The sequence below is a fragment of the Thermobia domestica genome, chromosome 14 (assembly GCF_964235325.1).
Source record: "Thermobia domestica chromosome 14, izTheDome1.hap1.1, whole genome shotgun sequence".
Classification (NCBI taxonomy): domain Eukaryota; kingdom Metazoa; phylum Arthropoda; class Insecta; order Zygentoma; family Lepismatidae; genus Thermobia; species Thermobia domestica.
Genome location: NC_137467.1, coordinates 74,414,396 through 74,430,213, shown reverse-complemented (window position 1 = coordinate 74,430,213; position 15,818 = coordinate 74,414,396).

The window sequence follows — 15,818 nt, the reverse complement described above, 5'->3', positions numbered from 1 at the left end:
ACAGATATGAGAACAGAAAAGAATTCTTTCATCACTTCAGAAGTACAACGTATCAAAGTAACGACGTCTTTGTCTCGGTATTTTTTGAACAGTTATAGTATTTAGGGAATGTATAAATAGAATATTTATTTTGATGTAAGATAATGTTTTTCCTTAATTTTTCTAAGGTATAATTTGAGATGTCAGCTACAGATGACAATCGACATTATGTATCTAGTTCAGTTAGTTACGAATCAGCATATTTTACAACGATTGAAGTTAATTTCTTTTCTTTTTCTCAATGTCAATATTCTTTGCGAGTAAATCGATAACTTTTTGTTTAGTGTACTTTCATTTGAGTTTTATATAAGCTGCTATCTCCATACTTTTTAAATAAAAAAAAATACTAGTTTACGTTTTATTCCCAATCATTTATTACCCTCACAATTTACAAATAATATTTTTATATAAACCGTTTCTAATCACTCTATTAGGATCTTGAGTTTCCTCTCTAGAATTGTTGGAAACAATGGGGAGTTTTTATCTAGATGGTATAGATGGAAGAATATTAAGTTCTATTTACAGAAATACATATAAGGTAACCAGGAAAGTTCTGTCGCTTTTTCACTCACCACCTTTGAACATCGATATGTCACCTAAGATGTACCTGGAAGATCAAAAATAGTCCCCATCAGCGTCGACGACCTTCTGCCAACGTTCTGGAAGGGCATGGAATCCGTCGCGGTAGATCTTGGTGGACCGTGAAGCGAAGAAGGTATTAAGTGCATTTTGCACCTCTATTAGGGATTTGAACTGGCGTACTCTAGGATGATTGTCCAAATAATGGAACAATTAATAATCGGACGGTGCAATGTCAGGAAAGTATGGTGCATGCAATAGAATTTCCCATCCAAGGCCTAGAATGATGTCCCGGGTCATCCTAGACACCTGGGGCTTAGCATTGTCCTGTAACAGGAGGACATGTTTGTGATTCAGAAGTGCTGGCTCCAGAGATTTTAGTCTTTCTTGAACACGGCTCAACTGCTGACGGTACACAGTTGCATTGATGCTCTGACCAGCTGGTAGCATTTCTCGATGCACGATGCCGCCTGCAGTCCACCAAACACACAGGAAAACCTCCTTCTGGTACAGTTTTGGTTTCGACTGTTTTGGAACCAGTTCATGGTATGCTAACTAATGATGACGTCGCCGTGGAGCTTCGTACAGAACCCACTTCTCATCACATGTCAATATTCTGTCCACAAATGGCTCCTTCCTCAGACGAGGCAGCAAAGAAACACAGGTGTCTGCTCGCGTTGCCTTCTGGCCCGGAGTCAAGTTATGTGGAATCCATCGAACCAACTTTAAGTGCTTTACAAGTTGATGGAGGTCTGCCGAATGGTTTCTCCACTCACACTGAATTGTAGTCCCAGTTCCTCACATGTTTGGTCACTGTTCGCTTCAATTGCTGCCTGAAGATTTTTATTTTGTACATGTGTTGGTCTTCCGGCACGCGGTGCATCTTCGAGGGTTTCGTCACCGTCCTTAAACTTGTTAAACCACCGCTGCACTGTTCGCGTAGTTACGACACTCTCATCAAAGACTTGGCATACCTTCCGCCCCACTGCAGCAGCATTTGACTCCCGTTTGAACTCGTACAGCATACTTATGACGCTCTGTGGAGGTCCCTTGTTCACTCTGTCCTTACTCAGGTTCACGTTGTAACTACTACAACCAGCTAATATGTTGGATATAGTCACACCAACGACTGACCTTCGCCTTCTCTCGATTTGCATTCAACTCAAGCTGTGAAGGCCAATTGAACACAGACCTCCACAAAATGCGACAGAACTTTTTTGGTTACCTTTTTATAATAAACATTTTCACTAAGTTTTATTTTTTGTTTTTTCATATGGTGCGCATATGACACTATCCATGGGAACTTCTTAGGTTTGGCTGCAGATTATGAAATAGGATATTTTATATACTTTTAACCATATCAAGGGTCAAAGAGTGTTCCTCTGTCAAAGTAGCAGGAATTTGGGCTAAGATCAACGTAGTTCTTGAAATGGATAGACGACATCTTTCTGATCTAAAACCACACAACTTTTATTTTCGATATATATATATATATATATATATATATATATATATATATATATATATATATATATATATATATATTTCACAACTCATCCTTTGCTCATTAAACTGTCAAAATGGGATTCGTGGTACAGAAACAATAGGAGAGAATCGCATAGCAAAGTGCCCGTTGCCACACAGAATGTTACATAAGAAAGAACCTAGAGAATCCGTGTATTTCATCGTCAGTGATTCATTATATATAATGAAATAGAACAAAAATAACATAGTAACAATAGCGTCCAATTGTCAATCTGTGTTATCAGTTACGAAAGTAAATAGAGTTGGTACTGTTTAAAACAAGAGAAGTAAAGTAAAATGCAAGTTATCTATCATGCTGTTGTACCAAAGTATAACACTTACATGGGAGGAGTAGACCAATTTGACGAAAGTGTAGATGGTTTCAGAGTAGGTTCTGACTTTTCTCTACGTCTTCATTGCAACTCTGCCTATGAAAACTACCCTGCCCGTATAACCTCTCACAAACTCAATCCTTAACAAGACTCGCGACTTCTCTCGCGAGCTCAGTTCCTAACGAGACTCACGATTTCTAATGAGTGACGAGATTTCAGGGTAAGACTATGAGGGAAAAAAGGCTCTTCCCGCTATTTGCTTTTCATCTAAATGCAGCCTATCGAAATGCCTGACAAATTCATCAGGTTTATGTTATATCAATGTTAGCACGGAACTAACCGCAGGAGTGCTTTTCCATTGAAGCATGCCTATCCAGCGAAAGTGAACAGAACACATAATGTTCTGTTCACATCTGAGATGTACATTATGTCACAAATGCATAGAATTCTGTGCAAAAATTTAATGTTCAATTACATATACAACGCTGGTACAACTTTCATTCAGTCTGTACAGTTAACTTCAATGCCAGTAGCAAATTACTTGTGAGGATAAGTCCCTAAATTAAAATATTAACAACTATTACAATTGTTTTTGTAATATATTAGAATAAAAAAAAAGGTTATTATTGAAATGCCTAAAGATATCACAAAATGTGATATTTTGAGATTCAGCATACCCCTTATTTTTGATTCGATTCAACTTGCAGCCATATGTCATTTCCTTGTTCTCTCAAATAAATAATACGTTCAATATGAAATAAATGGGGTATAGCTTTTGGGTAGTATGTTGGAAAGAGTCAATATTACACATAATGTTACAAACATTTCTTTTATGTTTCTTTAATACAGATGGAGAAATTTTAATTTTTCTTAAATTTTTTATCACTGTCTGGGATTACACACCTCAGATCTTGATTGTGCTATAACTATGTTTTCTTTATACACATTAGTCCGCTGGCATACTTTTGAAATAACGTACAGTATCAGAATTGCTTTCAAAATGTACTTTTAGCTGATTCAAAACCTATTTTATAACTAGGAAGCATTCTTATTTTGATGAACTTCGGAATACAATTTGTGATTGCTTACTAAGCTTCTCGCAAATGTGCAAATGTATGTTATATCAATGTGATATATAGAGTACCTAAAGCTGAATTTCAAGATTCAATTTTATTGTAAATCGCTTCATAGGGTATAAATAAAGAATAATAGCATAAGGAAAAGGTTGATGCTGTGATACTTATCTTTTAAGAAAGGAGAGATTTAGGTGAAATACTTTTGCCACTTATCTTCTGAGCATACCGTCTTGAAACCGTCAAGCATCTCTAAAGAATATGTATGTTAAGTTAAGTATAATTATTTCTTTTAAGATGAAAACTGTTTAAGCGCATTTATTCATCTATCTTTACCAAGGTTTGCTCTTGTACTCTTATATATCGATTGCATAACAGTCATGTACTTGTTGCAAGAGAGAAATATGTAGAGTGCTATTTAGTCGAAGACGTATGAAGACAAGATACAGAATAAAGTTGATGAGGCCTCACCGCCACGAGAACAAACCCTTCCATACCCTCGACTAATCAGAAAAAATGCTCTCCAATTCCACGTATAAAACTTGGATTCTGGGGATGTAGGTTCAGTTCTAAGAAATTAACGGTTAAGAAAATTCGAGTGAGGTGCGCGGATGAAAAATTTTGAAAGATTATATTATTGTATGACAGAATTTATCATTATCATTATTACCTTATCCTGTATTACGTATCTGTAATTTAGTCTTCTCTTTCTCTTCTACAAACTTCTAAATCAAGTACAGAAATAGCGTTTAAAGGAAAGAGAAAACTTATTAACACGAAAACTATGCTATTAGAGGAAAAAAACACTTACTGTTCCCATTTTTTATGTTTCGGGAGTCTTTGTGCTTCTTTTGCCCTTTTTATATAGATAGCTTTCTATTTTTTATTGTTTCACCTAAAAATTTCTTTCGCTATCTAAACGTTGGTTAGTTACTTTAATATTACATTGTTGTCTAACAATAGCATAACATTATTTATATCTGTAAATGCAGTAAAATTTGTTTCTTTAAATTTGACAATTATAGTTGAAAATGCCCAATTTAATCAACTCATAACTCATCATCAGAGACAAGCATTAAAACCTGGAAAATAGACAGCAAATAGGCACTTTCAATTTAAAAAATAGGCAGTAAAGTAGGCACTAAAATGTAACTCGAAATGATGAAGATATATACTCAATGCATTTAAAAAATAAATTCAAATCATAGATAATGTTCAAAGAATAGAGAACATACCTCTTTGTTAATAACTTCTTTTGCTGTATATATATAAAAACGAAGCTTGACATGCTTTCTATGTATATTTGGTAAATACATTCTAAACAACACTTTATCACTACACATAACAGTCCAAGTTTTAAGAACTTTATCAGTAAACATAGCAGTCCAAAGTTGTAGGCCATTTTATCACTACAAACAGCAGTTCGTAACTTCAGTCCACTATACTTTAAAAAGAACGTTAATTCTTTTGTGTATATGTGGAATGCTGGATCATACTTTGCCATTGCTTTCGGCGACATTCTTTTCTTGTAGCGGAGTGAAGCTTGATCTTAACCTGGCCATAAGTTAGTTTCTCTTAATCTTATGTTTCTCGGAACGGAAGAGGCAGAATCTTTTCTTGAAATACGAAATTATATATTTTTCTCAATTAAATCTTACCTTAAAGAAAATGCATAGAATAGACAACATTAGGCACTAAAGCAATTATTTAGATAGTAAGAGGCTAAATAGGAAAAAATAGCCAAAATAAAATTGGCTTAAATTTAAACTACAGGGTTATTCAAAAAGAAAGAACAGATTTCAAACATTTATTTCTTCCAAACTACAAAAGATAGAAACATGATTCGAACGTTACTTGATTAAGAAAAGTTTACAATTTAAACAGCCCGGATAGAAGTTCCAATCACGGCTGCATTGACGCTGTTGTTTGTTGTTGTTTCTCTGTAGTGAAATGGCGGCGTCACCACAGGAGAAGTTTTTTTGTGTGCTACAATTGGCGAAACTTGAGTCCATTGTTGCAGGTAGCGAGCATTTCGCCGTCAACTTAATAAACAACCGCCGCATCATAAGCAAATTTACGAGTGGCATCGAAAATTCGTAGAAGATGGTTGCATCTGCAAAGGGAAAAGCACGAGACGTCCACGCACATCGAACGAGAATGTCGAGCGTATTCATACACTTTACGAAAGGAGCCCAAAGAAATCCACATCACGAAGAAGCAAAGAACTTAACATTCCTCAACCAACGGTATAGCGAGTTCTAAAACATCGTCTGCACATGAAGCCATACAAAGTGCAGTTATTGCAGTGCATCCTGACGACCACAACAAAAGGTTCGGATTTTGCATTAGCATGTTAGATGATATGGAAGAAGACAATTTTGCTCAACGATTAATTTTTTTCCGATGAATCCACTTTTCATCTTTCTGGTAAAGTTAATCGCCATAACGTTAGAATTTGGGCAAGTGAAAATCCTGCGGCAGGTATTCAACATGAAAGTGATTCACCAAAGATGAACGTCTTCTGTGCGATATCTGTAACCAAAGTTTATGAACCTTTCTTTTTCATGGACAAACCTGTGACAGGATTAACCTATCTAGACATGCTTCAAAACTGGTTATTTCCGCAACTTGAAGATGATTCAGATGACTTCATCTTCATGCAACATGGTGCCCCGCCTCATTTTTCTAACCACGTTCGACGTTACTTGAATGACACCATTCCAGAACGTTGGATTGGAAGAGGAGGAGCAGAAGATCAACTTTATCACCGGTGGCCTCCCAGGTCTCCGGGTCTCACTCCGTGTGATTTTATGTATGGGGTTACGTAAAAGACCGTGTTTTTATCCCTCCTATGCCTGACACTCTTGAAGGTCTACGACATCGAATTGTTGAAGCTGTGGATTCGATAAGTAGAGACCAGCTGATTAGTGTGTGGCAAGAAATGAGCCACCGTTTTGATATTTGTCGTGTAACACATGCTGCTCATATTGAATGCACACCATAATTACTAACAATAAATTGTAAACTTTTATTAATCAAGTAACGTTCGAATCATGTTTCTATCTTCTGTAGTTTGGAAGAAATAAATGTTTGAAATATGTTCTTTCTTTTTGAATAACCCTGTATAATCCTCCAGATAAACTTTAAAACTTTATTTTTCATCATATCTTTAATATTAAAGAATAGGCATTTTGCCTAACTCCCGCTCTCTACTCACCATGTTATACTTGTATGGCTCAACGACAATTTGGCGAAATGAAGTCGGAGGTCAACTGATGTAGGCTTTACAGTAGAGTGTAAGTGTCTGTTTTTGCTAAAGCTAGCATTAACAGCTAGAGATTTTATATTTGAGTAAAAATTGAGACTGTTAAGTACTACTAAGTTCAATATGAAATACATCTTCAGATGGATCTTCAGAAACATAAATACAAATTTCAATATCTGCATCTCTGAAAGTCCCCCTAGAAATTAATTTTTAGGACACAATTCTCCACTTGAAATATAGACACAAACATAGGATACGTTCTTCTCGAAAGTAGAAAAAAACTTCAAATGTTAATATATTGTTATAGTAAGACAAAATTTCATACATGAAAGATTCACTCCCCGTGTGTCTAAAGCAAGTCTCTTATAAGCCCAACGATATGACAGGAGAGCAAAATGCTACACCAGGAGCCGCCAACTTATTGTGCATGTTAACAGTAATAAAGCAAGTATGTACAGGGTAGCCAAAGAGTCCCTTTACATCTGGACTTATTTCATCCGTACGTTAATAATACTTTTGCAGGATGAACGCATTACTGACGCACTAACTACTGCACACGTTTCCTTTCGGGTTGACGGACAACCAAAACAAGGGCCGTCTAAAACACTTCCCAGACGAAAAAGTTTATTCTCCCATGGGATCGAAGCTGACGGTTTGGTGGCTACTTACTGAATCGTTCACGAAACCTATACATCACCTACGGCATATTTTTGTTATTGTACGAGTACTTCCTTTAATGAACCCACACACTTCCCACTAATTGTTCCTCCATAGAGAAGTAAGTGATATCTGCCATTGCTGTTCACGAAACACGGATATACCAGACAACTAACTGGTCAACGCACAGATTTTATTGTCATCTGTCCGCAGGTAGTCACGTGGTAGTTACGCGGCAATCATGTAGCAATTCGTGTGAGGACCAATGTTTCCATATCAATGATTAGGATGGAAGGTTCAAATATTTACAACTTACATTGTTAGACGCATTTAGTTCACACATCCACAAAACAAGATAACGCAACGCTGTGTTGCTCTTTGTCTCAATGGACATAAGGGATATGACCGCTCCGGTTTCGTAGTGTTTAATGAAAACTAACATATGCAAAAGAAAACTCTGGCGAGCATACAGTTACATGCGCCACAAGAGGAAACCACTATCTTAAATTGCTGCCCAAAAAATTGGGAAAGCAATATATGTATGTATACACAACTACAAAAGTACATTCTCACCAGCAATAGTAGGCAAACCAAAAAGCAGGGTTGTTGGGGTGGTTGAGAATCAGAAAGGCGTTGCATCGAACCCCTATTTTCTTTGAAAAATATCAGTGTAGCAAACTGCAATTAAGAGAATAAAATAAATTGTTAAGAATGACGATTTTATTATTGTAAAGGCAATGGATGACATAAAAACTTACAAAATAATCTTACTTAAGCAGTTCAAACAACATGAATGGTAAGAAATAGATATAAGAGAAATGCAGTTTCTCTCCTTTTTCCAAAATAGATCTCGTAAAAAAAGGTTAAATAAAGTAAAGGATTAATACAAAAACCTAACAGCATAAAAACAAGTATCCACACGAAACAGAAAGAGAGACAAACAGAGAACAAGAGACATGAATGGCGTAGCAGACTTGCGGGCCTGCCAGGTAAGACAAACAGATGAAACAGTAGTTGTAAACTCAATTGTTATAATAATAATAATAATAATAATAATAATAATAATAATAATAATAATAATAATAATAATAATAATAATAATAATAATAATAATAATAATAATAGTTATTATTATTATTATTATTATTATTATTATTATCACTATTATTATTAAGAACCAATTTCCTTTTCAAAAGCTCTGACTCTGCCTAAGAACATGTCTGCATGTAGTGGCCATATGTGCACATTTTCTCAATGAGCGGCCCCAAAGGCCAAAAGGGATGGAAATTTCCGAGAGAGAGGAACAAAAACTTTCTTATGATAAATTCGAGGTCAAAGTTCGAAGCACGTGCTTTTCACAGGTTCTTTTTTTTTCGTTTTTCGGAACAGAAAAGTTTTTGAGCCTAAGAAATTACAGTATATAATATTGCAAATTTGGAAGTGTATTTATTTACATTGCAATTTTTGGAAATAAAGGAATTGTCATTAGAATACGTTATTCTAAAAATTAAGTTTATTTCTTCATCCATCGCAAGTCTTAGGGGCCCCTATACCTCGGCCCACGAATATCGATAACGAAAATTTAAGATGTTGGCATATCGATGTCGATATCTTTACGATACCGAATGTTGATATGTCAATATCGATATCCACGATATGGGTATATCGACACGTCGCAGCACTAGATCAGAGAAAAGATGCTCGAAATATACTGGAATCAACAATCGACATCTAAATACATTCCCCCATTTCTGTACCCATGGTTGCGGGGTAACGGGATGAACCTGAATAAAAAGTTTAAGCCAAAACAATTTGTTAAAATAGAAATAGTTATATTTTCACCTTAACAGAAAACTATTACTGTGATTTACCTTTTATTTTTGTTTCTGATTGTCATCATAAATCAACGACAGTTCACATACTTTATAGTAATATACTCTATAATTTTTTACAACTAAGCCAACTTTAAGAAGAAATTCTTGTGATATTAAAGTGGAATCTTCTATAAAATAACCATAATTCATTGTCTTTATTTCTATCAGTACTTTTGTAACAGACTGAGCTACAAGACTAATAGATCTAGAAATAAGATATTACATTCCTATTTTCTCTCAGGCTAAAAGACTTCTGCGTGTTGCTGTGATTGTCACTTTTCAAATATAAGTCCCCTATTCGGGGTAATTCTGGGTACTGCTGTTTCGAGGTAATCGGTACCCGAAAGTGCAAATTTGTCGACTCTCAAATCTCGACACTTTGTTAAACGAAATTTCACATTTCATGTTGTTTTTTCTTCGTTACAAAAACTCTTCTGGTTATCTTTATTCATGGTGAATTACTGAACTAATGTACTCCGCATAAAAGAAAATACAAGGAAATAAAAAAATGCGACAGCTAAGCCGTGAAGCAAGGCCACCGAATATAGACCTTCTTATACCATAGTCGTGTCTGGTAAAGAGACTTCTCTCTCTCTCCTCCTTTCCTCTCTCACAAACTAAAATCAGCAGCAACATGAGCACAATTCTAGTTTCGAAATGTGCATGTACTATCATCAATAAAGCAACAGAATAAAAATGAGACGAAATAAAATTCATAGATTCATGTAGAGAGAAACTTAAACACATTAAATGAAAAATTGAAACGAATAGATACCTGTTAGATGTACAGAACTGAGACAGAGAGAGACAAAAGAGGATGGAAGAAGAAAAAGAAAAGGAAGCAGATAAAAGCATTGGATTTAAACGTACTAAGGAAAGAATCTAACATTATAAAGTTTCGTTTCCGGAAATCCAACAGTAATATAGAAATAACGTTTATATATATATATATATATATATATATATATATATATATATTTGAAAACCATTCGAATATATAGAGGATGCTTGAAAAATTCATTAAATCACTTTTAAAATGATACAAATACCGAAATGGTTGCAACTTCGGTAGTATTCATTAAACATACCGATCCGAAATACATTATAATAAACCCAGTAGGTTATACCTTTCTTCCAGACTACAAATGCAAATAGAGCAAAAAAGGAAGAAAGAAAGAAAAAATAGAAAGAAAAATAAATGAGTTCTATTTCATGCCACAGGAAAATAAAAGATTTTACTTATTTCCTTGACAAGATGTCTGTGTGTGTGAGAGAGAAAGAGAATTCTGACTTGCGGGGTTGAGTTTTGTGTAAAAGCAGTTAGTTGCGGGGTTAAAAAACTTTCGGGGACAAATGATCGCGTCCCGCAAGTCGGTCATAGTTTTTTCTTAGTTTTCCTGTATTTTGCATGTTTATTTAAATAATCTATATTTTGAATAAACAATTTGAACTTTACACTTCCTAATTAGTATACTTTGCAGCAAGGTTAAATAGTTTTTATGTGCTTAAAAGTTTATCATTTAGAACCCTACGATTTACCATTTAGTTACGCTTAAAAGTTTACCATTTAGAAGACTTCTGCACAGCTATTTTTGTAGATTAGCAATTTCCGGGGTCGCTTTTTTTTTTACGAAATAAAAATTATTTAGGAGTGTTTAATTTGCATAAATAGACATAGGGATAACTTTAAAAGTATTCTTTTAAATCTTACAGAAATTCTACTTCAGTATGCTTTATATACTTAAACAAAACTACACACACATTTGCCTCAATTGCGAGTCCACTCCATGTCAGTCATACTATGAGCAGGCTTTGTCAGTGCATGGCTCCTGCCACTACCCCCGTCTTCCTCTTGTCAATCATTGTCAATGTAGCACATGGATTGAACTAAATTGTACGTACAAATCAATAAAAATTATTGTAATAACTTCAGTTGTTGCTTCTTTTTAAAGGAAGAAATTAATAAACGGGGCTTTGCTTCTCGGGAAAAACAGTAGTTGAGAAAGACTATATGTCGGCATAGCTAAAACTAACTCTATGGCCTATGGAACCCGGAGATTCAATGCCGCGCTCACAAAAGCTCTCCATTGACTTCTATCCTTAGCCACTTGGATCCAGTTTCTACTTTGTATTCCTATTTCTGCGAGGTCCATCTTAATATTGTTCTCCCATCTGCGCCTAGGTCTTCCTAATGGTCGTTTTCCGATTGGTCTTCCAGTCGAGACTTTGAAAGCGTTTCTACTTTCTTCCATTCTAGCTACATGACCTGCCCACCTAAGCCTTCTAGACTTTACGACCCTAACAATGTTGGTAAACCGTATAAATTATGTAGTTCCTCGTTATGAAGTTTCCGCCATTCCCCATTCCCGTTCCTCTTGGGTCCGAATATTCGTCTCAGGATCTTCTTCTCAAATACTTTCAGTCTATGTTCTTCCCTCAGAGTAAGCGACCACGTTTGGCAACCATATAGAACAACAGGCATGATTATCGTTTTATATATTTTAAGCTTCAAATTACTCGACAGAATTCGCGACGACAAGAGATTTTGAACCGGATTGTAAAACGAATTCCCTGCTTTTAGTCGACATTTAATTTCTTCGTGAATATGATTTTCATCTGTTAATATTGATCCTAAATATTTGAAAGTATCCACTTTATCAAAAGTATTATTTAATATTTTAACGCATCCATAATTTGCCGTATTACAGTCCCAACGCGCTTCCATTTATTTAGTTTTCTCTGTAATTACTTCTAAACCCATGTCCCTGCAAGCGTTTAATAAGATCTCTGCATTTCTTTCTATTGTTCTCTTATCATCAGCATATGCAATAACCTGGTGAATACCGTTCAACTCTAGGCCGTAGTTGCTATCTTTGATTTTCCTTATAGCGTATTCCAGCACAAAGTTAAATCATAATGGCGACAACACATCTCCTTGTCTCAGGCCGTTTTCGATGTGAAAGCTCGTGGACACAATTTTTCTACCCGGACTTTACTTTGGGATTCATTTAAACATATCTTAATTAATCTAATTAGCTTTCTCGGTATTCCAAATTGTGTAAGAACGTTGTATAATGTTTTTCTCCTAACCGAGTCGTACGCATTTCTAAAATCAGTAATAGTTGATGTAGCGGGATATTGTATTCCCACTTTTTTTCGAGTATTTGGTCGATAGTTGATCGATTTCGTCTAAATCCGCACTGATAATCTCCAATAATTTCATATGTGTATGGGGTCAATCTTGCTAATAGAATATTTGAAAGGATTTTATAGGATGTTGACAGAAGAGAAATGCCTCGATAATGATTACAGTCAGTTTTGTCGCCTTTCTTGTGAATTGGAACAATGATTGATTCTTTCCACTCTTGTGGCAATTCTTCCTTGTTCCATATAAGGAGAATGAGTTTGTGGATATCTTGTTCCACAATTTTTCGCCTCCAGCTAAAATTAACTCAGCCGGAATTTCGTCTACACACGGAGATTTGTATTTCTTTAATTTCTTTATAGCGGTTTCTACTTCTATTCGGTTGGGTTCTGGAATATACGGTTCTGCGGTGTGTACCTCCTTTTCTCCACGCACATTAGTTTTTGGGTGCGTGTTCAGCAAATCGTCAACTAAATCTTTCCATTTATTTAAGATGATATTCCTATCAGTGAGAACTGCTCCGTCAGCTTTCTTTAATATATACGCACGAGGTTGATAACCTTTCTTAAATTCGTGGACAAGCACCGTGTGCGTGGGTTTTCTCGGGGTTATCCCGTTTCCTCCCACTTTCTTCATTCCACCATTTCATTCATTACTCATCATCACCGTCTCCTTTAGCCTAACCGGCATAATCGTGGGACGTAAAACTCAAAGATTTCATTTTTTTCCTTTCTTAAATTCGCTTATCCCCTTATACATGCACCGATTATTTTTATTTTTACTATCATCTTCAAGTTCCTTAACTTTAGCTTTCAAATAATTGCGTTTCTTTGTTCTACAAGTTTTGAAAGTTTCCCGCGAAATTTTGTGTAGTTATTTCATTCGGATTTTGTAGCCAGCGTAATTTTGCCTGTTTTCTCTTCTCTGCTAGTTTAATGCATTCCTGGTCGAACCATGGTTTGTTCCTACTTATTTCCGCGTGTCCCAATTTTTCTTTTGCTGAACTTTTGATGCTATCTCTAATTTTAATCCAAGTATCCTCAACACTAGTGCACTGCGAATCTTCTAAAATCGAGAATCTATTCGAAACTTCAATCTGGTATTCCTCTCTTACCTGGCTCTCTTTTAATTTCTTTAAATTAAATATCTCCGTTTTCGGACATTGAATATTACCGTTATTTAACGATCATCTCTCTCGTATTATCGCTGCTACCAGCTAGTGATCAGTGTCACAATCAGCCCCTCTAAACGACCAGACATCAATTATGTTAGATTGCCTTCTTCTATCTACTAAAACGTGATTAATTTGATTGTGTTTTTCCGTCTGGTGATGTCCAAGTGTATTTATGAACGTCGCGATGTTGGAATTTTGTACTCTTCACGATTAGGTTTTGGAATGTTGCAAAGCTCATGAGTCTAACTCCGTTGTCATTACTTTCCTTATGCAGACTTTCGTTCCCTATAATCGGTTTGAAAATATCCTCTCGTCCTACCTTCGCATTGAAATCCCCTAGTAGAATTTTCATATGGTATTGCGGGAGTTGGTCAAATATCCGTTCCACTTCTTCGTAAAAACCGTCTTTTACATCGTCATCCTTATCTTCAGTTGGGGCATGAACATTTAAACAATAATATCACACCACCGAGTAATAAAAGAAAGTCTGTCAGTGACAAATTCAACCCGTTTAATTGCTGGTAATATTCGTTTGTGAACGAAAAACAGTGTTCCTAACTGGTGACTTATTTCCTTCCCCGTAAAGGAACGTAAAATTTTCGGAATTCACAGATCCATTTCCTTCCCACCTAACTTCCTGAACTCTTACTAGGTCCATCCTGTATTTCTCTAACTCACTCGTTACGGATTTTAACGCGCCTGCCCTATAAAGACTTCTAATATTCCATGTTCCAAATCTCATGTCCATTTTCTATTGCTGAGGTCGTGCCAATTTATCAGTCCTTGTCCGAGGCTTTTGTGAATGTTTCTGAACAAGTTCCTTTTTTTACAGGATGAGGTTGTTAGCCTTACCCAAACTCCCAAGCTGGAGGACCACTCCTAATCGTCTGTCCGCGACTGCTTATTCAGTATATTCGCAGCTAACCTCTGCCTTCTCCTCGATCTAGAGGTCTTCTCCTCGATCCGCAACCTAAGGACGCGCCATGCTGTGGTGACAGGAACCCACGTTACATAGCTATATGTCGGCATAAAGAAAATTATTCAGATATATTATTTTTTATGTGAAAATAATTATGTATTGTCAAAAATGATGTTCACTTCGTTGACGCATGCACATTTCTTCTGATTAGCTTTGCTCAGATTTGTAATATGATGCATAATGGTAATGATTACAAAATTTCTATTATGATCATACATTCTTAACCAGTTCCTCTAGTATCTAACATAAATAGAATAGAGAGTTTGTTTGCTTGTGTTTGTGTTTGTCTGTCTGCCTGTGTGTGGCCTGGGGACCAGACGAATGGGCCGAGATTTACCAAATTTTCGTCACCGGTACCTTGATCCAGGCCCCAGACCAAGAGAAAGCGCTTTTTTTAAAATTCAAACCAGGGGTCTGAGGGGGTCGTTTACCGGGACATGTAAAAGTAGTAGAAAATGACAGATATTTGTGTCAAATTCATAGTTTTCGCGGTCTCTGAGATCAATGATGAGACTCCGATCGCATTAACTTCCAAATTCAAACCATTCGGCTGCGGGCCTGGGGAAGGGGGATACCGAGCATGTAAAAATAATTCAAAATGACCGATATTAATGTGAAATCCATAGTTTTCGTGGTCGCTGAGATCAATAGTGACACTTCCATTAGCGATGACTTTCAAATTCAGCTACCATTGCATAAGGGCCGGGGCATCTGCGAGGGGAGGGGGGGTTCCAAGACATGTAAAAATAATCGAAAATGACTGATATTAGTGTGTAGTCCATATTTTTCGGGGTCGCTGAGCTCAATGGTAAAACTCAACATAGCGTTTATTTTCAAATTTAGCCCTTACTAGCTAAGGAACCGGGTCCATAATAAAAAGGTTACCGAGATGTGTAAAAATAATCGAAAATGACCTATATTACTGTCAAACCCATAGTTTTCGCGGTCACTGAGGTCAATGGTGACACTTCCATTAGCGGTGACTTTCAAATTCAGCCACCATTGTATGCGAGCTGTGGGTTTCCTACTAGAGGCCTCCAGAAAATTGTTGAGTCTATGACCGGTGTAGTAAAGGACTATGTAGAAGAAAAATTAAATATATTATATGAAAAAGACGCAGTATGTATCTCTTAATGTTCCTTGTTTGAGTGTATTAAGCTGATAAAAAAGAAAAGTT